The sequence below is a fragment of the Balaenoptera borealis genome (assembly GCF_965194805.1).
Source record: "Balaenoptera borealis genome assembly, chromosome: 3".
Taxonomy (NCBI): Eukaryota; Metazoa; Chordata; class Mammalia; order Artiodactyla; family Balaenopteridae; genus Balaenoptera; species Balaenoptera borealis.
This window is the reverse complement of record NC_138866.1, coordinates 75,476,962-75,491,682: the sequence shown is the minus strand read 5'-3', so window position 1 is coordinate 75,491,682 and position 14,721 is coordinate 75,476,962. Positions and strand designations below refer to the sequence as shown.

The 14,721-nt window shown below is 40.5% G+C and overlaps 1 long non-coding RNA gene across 1 annotated transcript; it reads right to left on the bottom strand.

The window, feature by feature from the left end:
• Positions 1-2,935: 2,935 nt before the first annotated feature.
• Positions 2,936-14,468, bottom strand: LOC309625838. The gene is made up of 2 exons (XR_014242775.1): positions 8,301-14,468; positions 2,936-4,882 (listed from the first exon to the last, which is right to left on the bottom strand). It is a non-coding gene; the product is annotated as an uncharacterized lncRNA (long non-coding RNA).
• Between the last annotated feature and the right edge of the window lie 253 nt (positions 14,469-14,721).

The following is a 14,721-nucleotide window of genomic DNA, read 5'->3' as shown; positions in this document are numbered from 1 at the left end:
AAATATGTCCCAGAGAGACTTGAGTGGAATATTTAAGGGCATTTCTAGCTGTTTAGATTTAGAAAGTGTCATGTATTTCATAATAGAATACTAGATTAATGAAGAAGATTATGCATTTGATGTCCTAATTCAAGAGTCTAAGTCCTTAGATCTAAGCACAAAAATTAGGACTCAGCTACTTTATACAAGTATATATTACTAATTCATGTTAGGGCATTAAATATACCCCCATGGTGACAGAAAACAAAATTATATATTCTTTATAGTACAAAGTAAGCTATGACAAGGAAAGTAGCTAGAGGCAAGTAATAGTCATTTTTTAAAAAATATTTATTTATTTGGCTGCTCTGAGTCTTAGTTGCGGCACACGGGATCTTTAGTTATGATGTGCGGGATCTCTAGCTACGGCATGCAGGATCTAGTTCCCTGACCAGGTAGCGAACCGGGCCCCCTGCATTGGGAGCATGGAGTCTTAACCACTGGACCACGAAGGAAGTCCCTAGTCATTTAATTATAGATAATAATTATTAATTCTAAATTCACTAGAATTCTACGTTCAAGGTGGGTATGGGCTGGGGAGGAAAAACATGACCACAAAGTGTCTTCAATATTTTTAAAAAACAACTTTACTGAGATATAATTCACATAAAATGAAATTCACCCATTTAAAGTGTGTAATTCAAAAATTTTTAGTATGTTCACAGATAAGTACAATCAATCGTCATCAGAGTCAATTTTAGAACACTTCCATCACCTCCAAAGGCAACCTGTACCTTTTAGCTGTCACTCTGCACTCCACCCCCACTCCCACCCTCCCTGGCCCCAAACAACCACTAATCTACTTTCTGCTCTGTAGAGTGAACTATTTTGGACTTTCATATGAATAGAATCATATATGGAATCATGTGGACTTTGTGACTGGCTTCTTTCACTTAGCATAATGTTTTCAAGATTCACCTAAGTTGTAACGTTTATCAGTACTTCCTTCCTTTTTATAACGAAATAACATTCCCTTGTATGGCTACACCACATTTGGTTTATCAAGTATTTTCAGTTTCAAAATGCCAACCAACCTAGCCCAAAATGAATGTATCAATTGAGGTGAGCAAAAGAATAAAAACACAAAGTCAGGGAGATAGATCTCGGGGGGCCACCTAGAGAAGGGTAGTTCTCAAAAAAAAACCTCTCCAGAGAGGCCTACAGAATGCCTAAAAAATGGGTTCAGTTTCTTGAGCCTCATCCTATGTGTCAAAACACACCCCATCAAGTCAGGTTCTCTTCCCTGACCCTATCATGGTCATCTTTACCTACATCAGTAATGTTACTAGGACTTCCCTGGTAGCACAGTGGTTAAGAATCCGCCTGCTAATGCAGGGGACACAGGTTCAAGCCCTGGTCCAGGAAGATCTCACATGCCGCAGAGCAACTAAGCCTGTGTGCCACAACTACTGAGTCTGCGCTCAAGGACCCCTGGGCCACAACTACTGAGCTCACGTGCCACAATTACTGAAGCCTATGCACCTAGAGCCTGTGCTCCGTAACAAGAGAAGCCACCACGATGAGAAGCCTGCGCACCGCAACGAAAAGTAGCCTCCGCTCACTGCAACTAGAGAAAGCCCACGCACAGCAACACAGACCCAACACAGCCAAAAATAAATAAATAAATTTATTTAAAAAAAAAATAATGTTACTAATCATGTATTTTGTATAGAACATTGTCTTAAAAACCATAATATAAATTGGTAATAAGACAAAGTGCTTGCAGTCTAGACAGGGGACAGGATATATGCATGAAAAAGGAAAAACAAGGTTGAATTAGTGGTACCCTCTATGCCTACTTTTAGTCTTTTTGTGTGTTGTATTGTCATTGTTTAGAAAAATTGTTTTTGAAAGAGGAATACAATAATGTGTGAAAAGTAGTATATGCTAAGTGCCAATGATAATGTGCTACAGAGGATGGGGAGTGGGTAAAGGATTGGTAGGACTCAAGTTAGACTTTATAGGAAAGAGAGGTGAGAAGCATATAGCTGAAAGCACTACATGCAGGCCAATTCAGGAATGTCTAATTTAACAGACTGGAAAGGTTAAAATGAAGAAATCATGAATGCGAGCAGTTGGAGATAAGGTGGAGAGGGGCTAGATTGTTTAGAGCTCTGATCTCAGGCTAAGGAGTACGAACCTTATTCTCTAGGCAAATGGCCAGCCATTGAAGGCTTTTTAACTAAGGACTAATGGGAAAATCACACTGTAGTATTTTGATGGACTAAAGCCTAACCAGAAGGAGGGAGGCTTTCGACTTCTCCGGTGCTGCAGTGGTTAAGGATCCACCTGCCGGGCTTCCCTGGTGGCGCAGTGGTTGAGAATCTGCCTGCTAATGCAGAGGACACGGGTTCGAGCCCTGGTCTGGGAAGATCCCACATGCTGCAGAGCAACTAGGCCCGTGAGCCACAACTACTGAGCCTGTGCGTCTGGAGCCTGTGCCCCGCAACAAGAGAGGCCACGATAGTGAGAGGCCCGCACACCACAATGAAGAGTGGCCCCCGCTTGCCACAACTAGAGAAAGCCCTCGCACAGAAACGAAGACCCAACACAGCCAAAAATAAATAAATAATAAAAATAAGTAAATTAAAAAAAAAAAAAAAAGAATCCACCTGCCAATGCAGGGGACACGGGTTCGAGCCCTGGTCCGGGAAGATCCCACATGCTGCAGAACAACTAAGCCCGTGCGCCACAACTACTGAGCCCGCATGCTACAACTACTGAAGCCCGTGAACCTAGAGCCTGTGCTCCGCAACAAGAGAAGCCACCGCAATGAGAAACCCGTGCACCGCAATGAAGAGTAACCCCCATTCGCCACAACTAGAGAAAGCACGCACGCAGCAACTGAGACCCAACGCAGCCAAAAATATATAAATAAATTAATTAATTAAAAAAAAAAAAAGAAAGAAGCAGGGAGGCTTTTTTGACGGTAGTATTAATTTCACCTCAAATTAGCTGTGTAGAATACCGTAATCAGTGGTGTGAAGTATTTAATTTTTAATCTGGTTGAGGTCTTCTGTAATGTTTGAAAGAAAATGCTGTTATAAAATAAAACATAAAGACAAGAGCGTAAGCAATTTAGAAATGAAAATATACACTTAAGTCAAATTAGTTTTCTCTTTTTTTAGATTAAAATTTGAATAGGTGCTATAATCACATAGTTAACCACAAAAAATGTGTACAGTGAAAATGTTCATCTCAGTTCTCTCCTCCATCTGCCCTTCCTTCCCCACCCCACTAGGAATCACTTTTATTAGCTTCTTGTGCATTCTTCCAGGATTTATAAAAATATAAACAAATAAAAATACATATTTTTATCTTTTCTCCTATTATTATACACAGAAGTTAGCATGTTATACTTATTGTTCTACACGTTGCTATTTTATTATATCTTAATGTATCCTGGAGATCTTTTCACATCAGTTAATTAGTGTGCTTACTTGATGAATTAGGTCAATGCTCTCAAGAATACATGTCTGTCACCTCGAATTTTTTAGAACCAAAGGAAGAGTATGCTTGGGGTTTTTCTGTTTTTTGTTTGTTTGTTTTTAGCTATTTCCCAGTCTGAGTTGATTACTTACAAATAGATACAAAGAGATACTAACACTTGCTGCCCCTTTAAAACAAGAAAGTGAAGAAGAATGGAACTGTTCCTTCCGTGCTGTGCCTTGCATCCAAATTTGATCTGGCTTAGATTTGCATTGCTCTTTTTCTTGTAAATAGGCCTCTGTTTTTCATAATTACATTTTGTTTCTAAGGGACTTTGAATAAACACTGGCTATCTGCCTTGTTTTTCTGTTATTGTAAATTTGGATTTTAATAAAAATGGAAGATTTCCTGTCTTTAATCTTTTTGCCAGAGTTTTAGCTTTGGTCTAAATTAGATTTGAAATTGTTTGGTATTAATCTGCCTTTGTTCTCTCGTTTTGGGGTCAGAGAACTCCTCCACCCCTCCATCTGGTTTTCATTTTCACTTCCATTCTGAGTTTGTTCATTTAGGAGGCTTACTTTAGCTCATTTGCAAATCACTTTTTTTCTTGTCCTCTTTCCCTTCTCTCTTTTATTCATTTTTTAAAATACCATTTTGCTTGTCAGCCAGCTATTTGATATTGGCCTTTGTCTTTGCTTTTCCTATTTTATTTTGAGCTGTTTCTACTTGAGCTTTCACTATAATTTTATAATAAAAGATTGGTAGGAATATAGTACGACTTTATATGTAGCCTGACGTGTTCTAGTTCTAGCCAGTGTTCTTTTTACCCATCAAAGACGGTCCAGGTCAATTCCAGTTCACAGTATTAATCTCCACTGTTCCCTCCAAATAATACTGTAGAGCTACTACCATTGTTAATATCCTACCCACTCCATCAAATGAAGTATGAAAATAATTTAATTGCCATCAAGGAATATAGTTGATATTTGGCACAGTGGTTGTTTTTTTTAAATAAATTTATTTATTTTTTATTTATTTATGTTTGGCTGTGTTGGATCTTTGTTGCTACGCGCAGGCTTTCCTTAGTTGCGGCAAGTGGGGGCTACTCTTCATTGCGGTGCGCGGGCTTCTCATTGCAGTGGCTTCTCTTGCTGTGGATCATGGGCTCTAGGCTCACAGGCTTCAGTAGTTGCAGCACGTGGACTCAGTAGTTGTGGCTCACGGGCTTAGTTGCTCCACTGCATGTGGGATCTTCCTGGACCAGGGCTCGACCCATGTCCCCTGCATTGGCAGTTGGATTCTTAACCACTGCGCCGCCAGGGAAGCCCACAGTGGTTGTTTCTGATATGCTTGTTTTGGAAGTGGGAAGGTTCTCACTCTGGACTTCCACTGATAGACCTGCAAGATCATGAATCTGGAGGGACAGAAGGAAGTCATTAGGTTTCCTTGGATGCTTGCTCCCCCAAATTACCCTCCTCCTTCACAAACAGATAGGAACCAACACTGTTTAAAAAAACAAATATGGAATTATGGTAAGGGTAATTTTGGATATGTTCTGCCATTCTGCCATTCTTTATGGTGTCCAGCTTCTAAAATATTTCCTACCTACTGACTCATTACTTCAGGATAGCTCTACGGTTGGTCTAAAGGCTTGTTAGCAGGACTCCCAGAGATCTAGAAAACTGATCCTTGGTAAGGTTACACAATACTGGATTCAGGAATGTTCTCAGACCAGAATATACTAGCCTGGAGAGTCTGAGAGAGGTGCCTTAGAGAACCAAACTGTACCCTGCAATAGGATTGTACATTGTATAAACCAGAAACTTGAGGTGCTTCTACCTGAGGAGGGGCTCTGGGCATATCCACACTTGCTTAGGAGTAAAAGTGGACTAGACTGAGAAATACTGTTATATTTCCATAGAGTCTAATATGACTCTCACTTACTTAGAGTTTTCAGTAATAATACACCTTCTGGTGAAGGTGCTGGAGTCAAGATGTTTGTGCTTTTTTGTAAAATTTATATTGGAGTATAGTTGATTTACAATGTTGTGTTAGTTTCAGGTGTCCAGCAAAGTGAATCAGTTATACATATACATATATCCACTGTTTTTTAGATTCTTTTCCCATACAGGCCATTACAGAGTATTGAGTAGAGTTCCCTGTGCTATATAGTAGGTACTTATTAGTTATCTATTTTATATATAGTAGTGCGTATCTGTCAATCCCAGTTTCCCAATTTATCCCTCCCCACCTCCTTTCCCCCCTGGTAATCATAAGTTTGTTTTCTAAGATGTCTGTACTTCTGTCTGAATTGAAACATTTATTCATCTCTCTGACTGAGCTGACTTTATTTTGTGCCCTTTGGATAAATAACCCTGTTTGATTATTCAAGTGACGTTTGTGTCAGGTCTTGTCATCAGCCTTTACCCAGTATTGGCATTTTTCAACAAAGGCCACTCAGATAACCATAACATTTACTTGACAACACTGTATTGCATTGATATTTGTTCATTTTTTCCACAATTATTTTGAACTATGTCCTTTTGATAATCAGATGTATTAAGGCTTATATAGAAATGCCGAGGGGTGTGTGTGTGTACATACATATGCATATACACATACATATATGTATGTCTAAACCCCCAAATTATCAACTTATAAACTGTTGTCTGTCCATGAAAACTTGAGGAAGCTTGAAGCTTTTCAATGTCCGGAACAAGGCACTTATTGAGTGCACCTCTCCAGGCTGCTGCTCAGAGAGAAAGATAAACATGAAGAGGGTATGTTTATCCATTTACTCAACAAAAGTTCTAGGGATTGGGGAAACAGAGAAGAACAAGACAATGTTCTTGCCTTCAAGGAGTTTATATTTAACTGGGGAGTCAGACGACAAATAAATACAAATATTAAAAAAAAATGTAAGGTAACGATAAGTGTTAAGAAAAAAAATCAAAGTAAGAGGATGGAAAGTAATAGAGAAAGGAAAGGCAAGTTAAAACTACAGTGAGATACCATTTCACTATCACTATTATGTCTATTATAGATAAGACAGACATTAACAAGCGTTGGCAGGATACAGAGAAACAAGAATCCTCATACATTACTGCTGGGAATGTAAAATGGTGTAGCCACTTCGGATAAACAGTTTGGCAGCTTCTCAAAAAGTTAAAGCTACTATGTGACCCAGCAATTCCACTTCTGGTATCTACCCAAGAGAAATAAAAACACATCCACACAAAGACTTAACACATAAATGTTTACAGCAACATTTACTAATAATGGAAACTGGAAACAACTGGTGAATGGATAGATAAAATGTATGGCCATACCATGGAATACTTTTCAACAATAAAAAGGAACAAACTGCAGACACATGCTGCATCATGGATGAGCTTCAAAAACATGCTGAGTAAGACAATTCAGATACAAAAGAACATGTATCCTATGATTCTGTTTATATGAAATATCCAGAAAAGACTAACTTATAGAGACAGAAAGTAGATTAATGGTTTCCTGGGGCTCCGAGTAGAAAAGGAGATTAATGTAAATGGGCATAAGGGATCTTATTCAGGGGGTAAAAATGTTCCAAACCTGATTTATGGTTGTGGTCACACTACTGAGTAAAGTTACTAAAAATCATCGAATTGTACACTTGAAATGGGTGAATTTTATGACATGTAAATTATACCTCAGTAAGGCTATTAAACAAAAGAAGGAATTCCCTGGTGGTCCAGTGCTTAGGATTCCATGCTTTCACTGCCAAGGGCCAGGGTTCAGTCCCTGGTCGGGAACTAAGATCCCACAAGCCGCACAGCGTGGCCAAGGGGAAATAAAAAAGAGAGGGAGAGAGAGAAAGTAATAAAGAAGCAAGAGATTTCGAATAGGTTAGTGCTGGAAAGGCCTCCCTGAGGAGCTGGCATTTGAATAGACACCTGAGTAGAGGAGGGAGTGAGCAATGGAATGACTAGGGAAGAGTGTTCAAGCAACTAGCATGAAGGTTCTGAGGGAACTTAGCAATTTAGCAACAGCAAGAAGGCCAATATTATTAGAGTAGAGTGAACAATGGAAATAATGGTGGGAGACAAAGTTGGAGATGTGGGCAGGTGTTGTAGGTCATGGTAAGAAGTTTGGATTTTATTTTGAGCATGAAAGGAGGCTAATGAAAGGATTTTTAAAACTGATTTACCCTAAACAACACAACAACAACAAACAACTCAACTGACTACTTTGTAGAAAATCCATGGTATGGGGCAAAAATTGAAGTAGGGTGATCAGATAAGAGACCACTGTGGTAGACCAGGTTAAAAGTTGGTTGGCATCAGTGATGGTGAAGGAGGTAGTAAGATGAGGTCAGAATTTGGAGATATTTTGAAGATAGAGCAGACAAGAATTTCTGACATATTGGAAAAAAGTATGAGAAGAAAAGAAGAATCAAGAATTGTTCCTAAAATTTTGCCCCAGTAGGTGAGGTGAATGGAGCTGCCATTTACTGAGATGAGACTCTTAGGGAGGAGCAGTTTGCTTTTATAGCTGATAAGTTTTAAAAGTCTAGACCTCCAGGTGGACATGTGGGGTATGCAGTTAGATAAATGAGTCTGGAATCAAAGAGAGGAGATTTAAGCTAGGTACATAAATTTGGAAGTCATTAGCATATAGATGACATTAAAGCAAATGATCTAAATGATATTATCTAAGGGACAGAAATCAGGATGTGGGGAATGATTCAGCAAAGGAATTTGAGAATGACCCATTAGTGAGGTAGGAGGAAAATCAGAAAATAGGATGTCTTGGAGGACAAGTGAAGAGAGCAGTCAAGGTCACTCACTGCTTACCTTGACATGTAGTCTTGAAACCGTGCACCTCAGATTGGGACTTGAACCCACGCAGCTGGGACTTGAACCCAGCCAAAACCCACAGTCTTCCAACTGAGATCACACACCTGGTTTTAGGACTTAATGAAGCTCAGATTCTTGATGTCTCAGCACAGAAAGCATTCAGTGAGAGACAAAGTGATAGGTAAGAAGTGGATTTATTTATACAGAAACACACTCCACAGGCAGAGTGTGGGCCATCTCAGAAGGTGAGAAAGGCACCGGGGTATGGGGTTGTCAGTTTTTATAGGAGTGGGTGACTTCATAGGCTAAGGAGTGGGAGGAGTATTCCAGCTATTTTAGGAAGGGGCGGGGATTTCCAGGAATTGGGCCACCACCCACTTTTTGATCCTTGTGGTAGCCTTAGAACTGTCATGGCGCCTGTGGGTGTGTCATTTAGCTTGCTGATGTGTTACAATGAGCGTATACTGAGGCTCAAGGTCTAGTGGAAGTCGACTTGTCCACCATCTTGGACTCATTTGGTTCTAATCCATTTATGTCCTGTCCTCGGGCTATGTCATTCTTTCAAATGTCGCGCCCTGCTCCCTTCCCTCCTGTTTCAGTCTTAGTGGAGCAACAAGAATGACACTGATACCAAGCAGGACCTTGTGGGGCTCCTGGGCACAAAAGCTGTTCTGTGACCCCCACTTCTTTTTTTTGTTTGTTTGTTGGCCACACCTCGAGGCATGAGGGATCTTAGTTCCCGGACCGGGGATCAAACCTGTGTCCCCTGAAGTGGAAGCACGGAGTCCTAACCACTGGACCGCCAGGGAATTCCCCTCCGCCCCCAACTTCTTGATTACAGGAAATAGGCTTCTTTCAGCCTCCATGACCTTCCCTGAGTTCCAATGGGCAGGTTCAAACAGATGTTAATTAGGGAAGGGAGGGGATGCAGAGACAAGGGAGGAAGAGTCAAGAAACAATAGTGCAGCCTTGGGGCAGAGTCCTGGTTCCAGCCCTCAAGGGATATGCATAACAATATCTTTGAGCTGTTTTGCAGATTCTGAAACCCCCACCTGGTAGAAGTGTGCTGCCCACCAGCACGTAGACTGGTTGGAACCAGAAGATTGATGATGCTGACTCCCACTTACCTCACCACCAACCAATCAGTAGAATGTCCACGAGCTGATCACGCCCTCTTTGAACCATTACTATAAAACTCCTCACTACCCCCTCCAGGTTGCCTCAAAACACAATTTTGAAGGCACTAACCCTCTGTGGCCCCCTTTACCTTGCAAAGCAATAAAGCTATTCTTTTCTACTGCATCCAAAACTTTGTCTCCGAGATTTAATTCGGTGTCGGGGGCTACAGAGGCCGGATTCAGCTTCAACACCTTGATTAGACTGGACACCAGAAACAATGAGAGATGAGGAAGTAGAGACAGCATGTACAAATAACTCATTTGAGAAATTTTGCCACATAGGGGAGTAGTGGTTGGAGGAAAGATGTGAGGTCAAAGAAGGAGGCTTTAAAAAAATTTTTTTTTAAATTTTTTAACGATGGGAGACATCTTGAAACAGAGAGGCCCCAAATGGGACTTGCATATGATATGAGGGAGGAGACAAGATGGTTTGTACTATTGACTGGGAGTTAAATGGGACCTTTAATTGATTATCCATGCAGTACCCTATGACTTGTTTATCGTATAGTTACAACTGCGCCGTGCAATAGGGACTCTTGATAGTGAAAAGAAATGAGTCCACACTGATAGCTTGGACTTTGACTTGATATCTGTCCATAAGAGGGCAACAGAGAAAGAGCCCTGCAAGGTTGTCCCTGCAGGGTAATATTACATACTCTTCAAAGATATTAGAGGGAACTGAGCCCTTCCTTCCCAGAACCTCAATGCTAAAATTCAACTTGGAGACCCCAAAGCCTCCAGACTTTGGGACATTCTCAGATAGTGTGGCCAGGCTTTGAGATCTGGAGGTAAGGAAGCAGGTAAGGAAGTAATTGTAAAGTTGATTGAATGCGGAGGAATGGCCAGTATGGAGGGAAGTTGCAGCTATTTCGTGGTAGCATTTTTAAAAAGAATGAGGCTAGACGACCATTGTTAGTATAAATAAACTGATTCCAGGGGAGTATTCACTGCCACAGTCATTCCAAAGGACCCATTGATGCTGAATCTCAAAGTGTGTGGCCAAAGTTTACAAAAAAAAAAAAAAAAAAAAGCCAAAAAAAGTCAAGTAGAGAAGGATTTAATCTGTAAGGGGAAGGGGGTGGGGAGAGAGGAAGACACTCCTGCTGTGATTGGATCTTTAATGTGAATAACCATAGCATGTAAGATGTACAGAGTGCTTTACAATCTACAAAAGATTTTACATTCTTTGTCCTTTTTAGTTTTGATATTTATGGAGCCTATTGAGTATCATTAATATTATTCTCATTTTCATTTTTCAGATGAAAAAAGAGAGGCTTAGAGAAAGGTCACCTGACTTTTCCACCATCACACAGCAAAGGAATGACTAAGCTAGGACTCATATTCACAACTTTTGTCTCCAAATCTTTGAATCTATAGAGAGTGATGTGGGTGGGTACTGTGTGGAAACACATCACATGTTTGGGCTGAAAATGAAGGTCCGATGGAGTTATGCCTGGTGGCAAATTGGAGATGAAATGGAGTAGTGAGGAACTGTGTTCTATCGTTTTAAAGGATTGTTGATGTAAAAGAAGAATCAAATTTATTTTGTGCAATTTTGGTGAGTTAAGATTAGACTGGAAGAGAGGTTCCACTCAATTTGTGAAGAGCTCCACAAAAAAGAAATTGTTAAGTTCTTCAGGTGTGGAAACAGGGGCTAGATGAATATTTGGCAAAGCCATAGAGAGAAATCTTTGACCTTACAACCCCTAAAATTCTACACAAATCAAGTAGCTTGAAACATTAGGACTTGTTTGGAAAAGCCTGAATAACAATGATACACTTCCCCAACACTAAAAATCAAGTAGCTTGAAACATCAGGACTTGTTTGCAAAAGCCTGAATAGCAAAGGTACACTTCCCCAACACTTAAGTTATATGGAAGGAAGATTAGATGTTACACTGTACATTCATGTTGCAATAATTATATGTATATGCATGTCCACTTCTTCTTGAAGAAGGTAAGAGGTGAGGAGTTGGGAGGCTAGATTAGGAAGAGTTGGGAGCTGTGACTGATCCCAGACCAAAGTGGAAGCAGTTCACCACTTCATCAGAGAGGAAACTCAGCAATTGAGAAATCTTTAGCAGCACACCTGGAGGAGTTCACCAGGGGACTGAGGCAGTAACTCAGAAAGGATGGGTGGTGGAAGGGTTACACAGGAACTTTGAGGAAGGAGTGATTTATGGGCGGAAGCCTTGCCAGAAGTGCAGTCAGTGGTGAAGAAAGCCATTTGTTCTGGGAGAGCAGTTTAGAAGGAATATGTTTTGTGTGGGCAGTAGTTCATGAGGAAAGTGTTTGTGGGGAAGAGAGATATGGGGCTAGTGATATGCATGAAAGCACTTGTTGAGAATGTGGTTTGTAGGGGGCTTGCATTGCTGGGGCTGTGAGGGGGGCGGGTGTTTTGTGCAGAAAGAGGCCACAGGGACAAAGAAAAGAGTCCCTACTGTGGCCTTTAAAAAGTAGATGCATATACATATTTAAAAATTGGAATAAAAATATTATGATTACAAAAACAATACAGGTCAGTAGAACAACTGGACTATATAAAGAAAAAAGAAGAACCCCTATATCACCTCAGCCAAGATAAGCACTGTTAACAGTTTGGTGCACTTACTATGGATTTTTAATTTTTTTTGGAAAAAAATTTTAAAGTATAGTTGATTTACAATATTGTGTTAGTTTCAGGTGTACAGTAAAGTGATTTGGTTATACATATACATATGTATATATCTATATCTTTTTTAAAAAATTCTTTTCCATTATAGTTTATTACAAGATACTGAATATAGTTCCCCGTGCTATATAGTAAATCCATGTTGTTAATTTTGGAAATTTTTAATGTCCATTTTCTCCCCAACTGTTTACATTGAAAATCTTCAAGCCTATAGAAAAGTGGAAAGAATAGTGCAATGAACACTAGTATACCTTCCACCTGTCGACTAAAAAAAAATATTCACAACCTAAAAGTTGAGAGTTATGTTTTATTTGGTGGGAATTTTTAGGACTTCAAGCCCAGAAGGCAGCATCTCAAGTAATCCTGAGAGAACTGCTCCGAGGAGGCGAGGGGGGGGAAGGAGCCCGGATATATACGAGTTTTATAACAAAGGGCAGGTAGTCTGAACGTCAAAAGATTATTGTTAATTAAAAAAAACCCAGATATGTCAAGTTAAGGAATTTAGCACTTTTCTGAGTATGGGAAGATGCAAGAGTCTGGGCTCACTAAAGTCATTCCTTTGATATGCACCTCAGCTATCTGTGGCCAGTATCCTGTGTTTTCATGTCCTGAGTTTCCTCAGGGCTTACGGGGGCGGGTGATGGCTGCTAGATGGCAGGTATTCTTTCCCTTCCTGAGTTCCCTCAGGGCTTACCAGCTTACTATCTGCTGTGACTGCAATCGCTGATGACTGTGACATCCTTTTTTTACTGATATGGCAGGCAATATTTCATTTATCACACTTAATTAATCAATTGTTAGCTTTTAGCCACATATATACTTCCTTTTTTTTCTGAGCCATTTGAAAGTAAATTGTTGCAGACATCATGTCAGTTCACTTTTTTAAAAAAATTATTCATTTATTTAGGCTGCACTGGGTCTTAGTTGTGGCGCACGGGATCTTTAGTTGTGGCATGCATGTGGGATCTAGTTCCCCAACCAGGGATCAAACCCTAGCCCCCTTGGTCTATAACCTGTCATTTAGGAACATCATGCCCATAGGACTGGCTTACCCATCTGCTGATCTTACCAGGGTATATGAGGAGCTTCCTGGGGAAAAAAGCCTGTGTTTCTTGAACTGATAGTTGCCCTGATGATCATCATTACCTGACCAGAGCACAAGACACAGTTTCATGAAGGGAAAGCAAGCCCCTTTACCCTGAAATTTTAGCTGAGTTGCTCTCCCATGGGATAATTCTTTGTGCAGGGAAAATATCTGATTTGCAAATTGAAGGGCACCTGTGATTACTTTGTTGGCTTAGGCTTTTTTGTTTATTTGTTTGTTTTTGGATATAGTTGTTGGCTGTCCTTTCAAGAATGTTCCTAGGTATAAGAAGGTAAACATGGAGGTCTGTGAGATAATTTTAACATTTCAGAAAGTTTTTCTTTTTTCTTTGACTGTGTTGGGTCTTCGTTGCTGCGTGCAGGCTTTCTCTAGTTGGCGGCGAGCCAGGGCTACTCTTCGTTGTGGTGCGTGGGCTTCTCATTGCGGTGGCTTCTCTTGTTGCGGAGCACAGGCTCTAGGCGTTCGGGCTTCAGTAGTTGAGGTACGTGGGCTCAGTAGTTGTGGCTCGCGGGCTCTAGAGCGCAGGCTCAGTAGTTGTGGTGCACGTGCTTAGTTGCTCCACGGCATGTGGGATCTTCCCGGACCAGGGCTCGAACCCATGTCCCCTTCATTGGCAGGCGGATTCTTAACCACTGCACCATCAGGGAAGCCCCATTTCAGAAATCTTAATGAAGACCACAAATTTACTCTAAATAGACTGCAACATGCTAACTAAAACTAAGTTTATCTGAATGATAGCAATCCATTATGGCAACCCTGGTTATCTCATTCTTATCAAAAACTTTTTGGCAAAATTTTTTTTATTTTTTATTAATACAAATGGAAAAATTACATTGTGGTGATTCATAAGTATAACAGCAAACTTTCCTTAAAACTTGAAATTTTTAGTGCCATCTGAGAATTAAATCGGGTTAGATCAGCAGTTGGTAAATAGTAGCCATTGTGGACAAAGAACATCACCTGCCATTCCAGTAAACAAGAAACGTTGTCCACCACCAAGCCGTTAGTCAGTGCAGCTGCCCTCACAGTACGCCCTGACTGTACACCCTGCAGGAATTCAACATGGAAAAAAACAGGATACTGGCCCTAGACAGTTAAGATGCATATCTAAGGAACTATTTCAGTGAGCCCCAGACTCTTGTATTTTCCCATACATAGAAAAGAACTAAAATCATTAACTTAAGATGTCTGTTTTTTGTGATTAGCAGTAATCTTTTGATGTCCAACTACATTTTTTTTTCAGCAAACACTCCTGTATATCCTGGCTCCTCCCTTACTTCTTTTTTTTTAAAATTAATTTATTTAATTTATTTATTTTTGGCTGCGTTGGGTCTTCGTTGCTGCACGCGGGCTTTCTCTAGTTGCTGCGAGCAGGGGCTACTCTTCGTTGCGGTGCGCAGGCTTCTCATTGCGGTGGCTTCTCTTGTTGCGGAGCACGGGCTCTAGGCACGCAGGCTTCAGTAG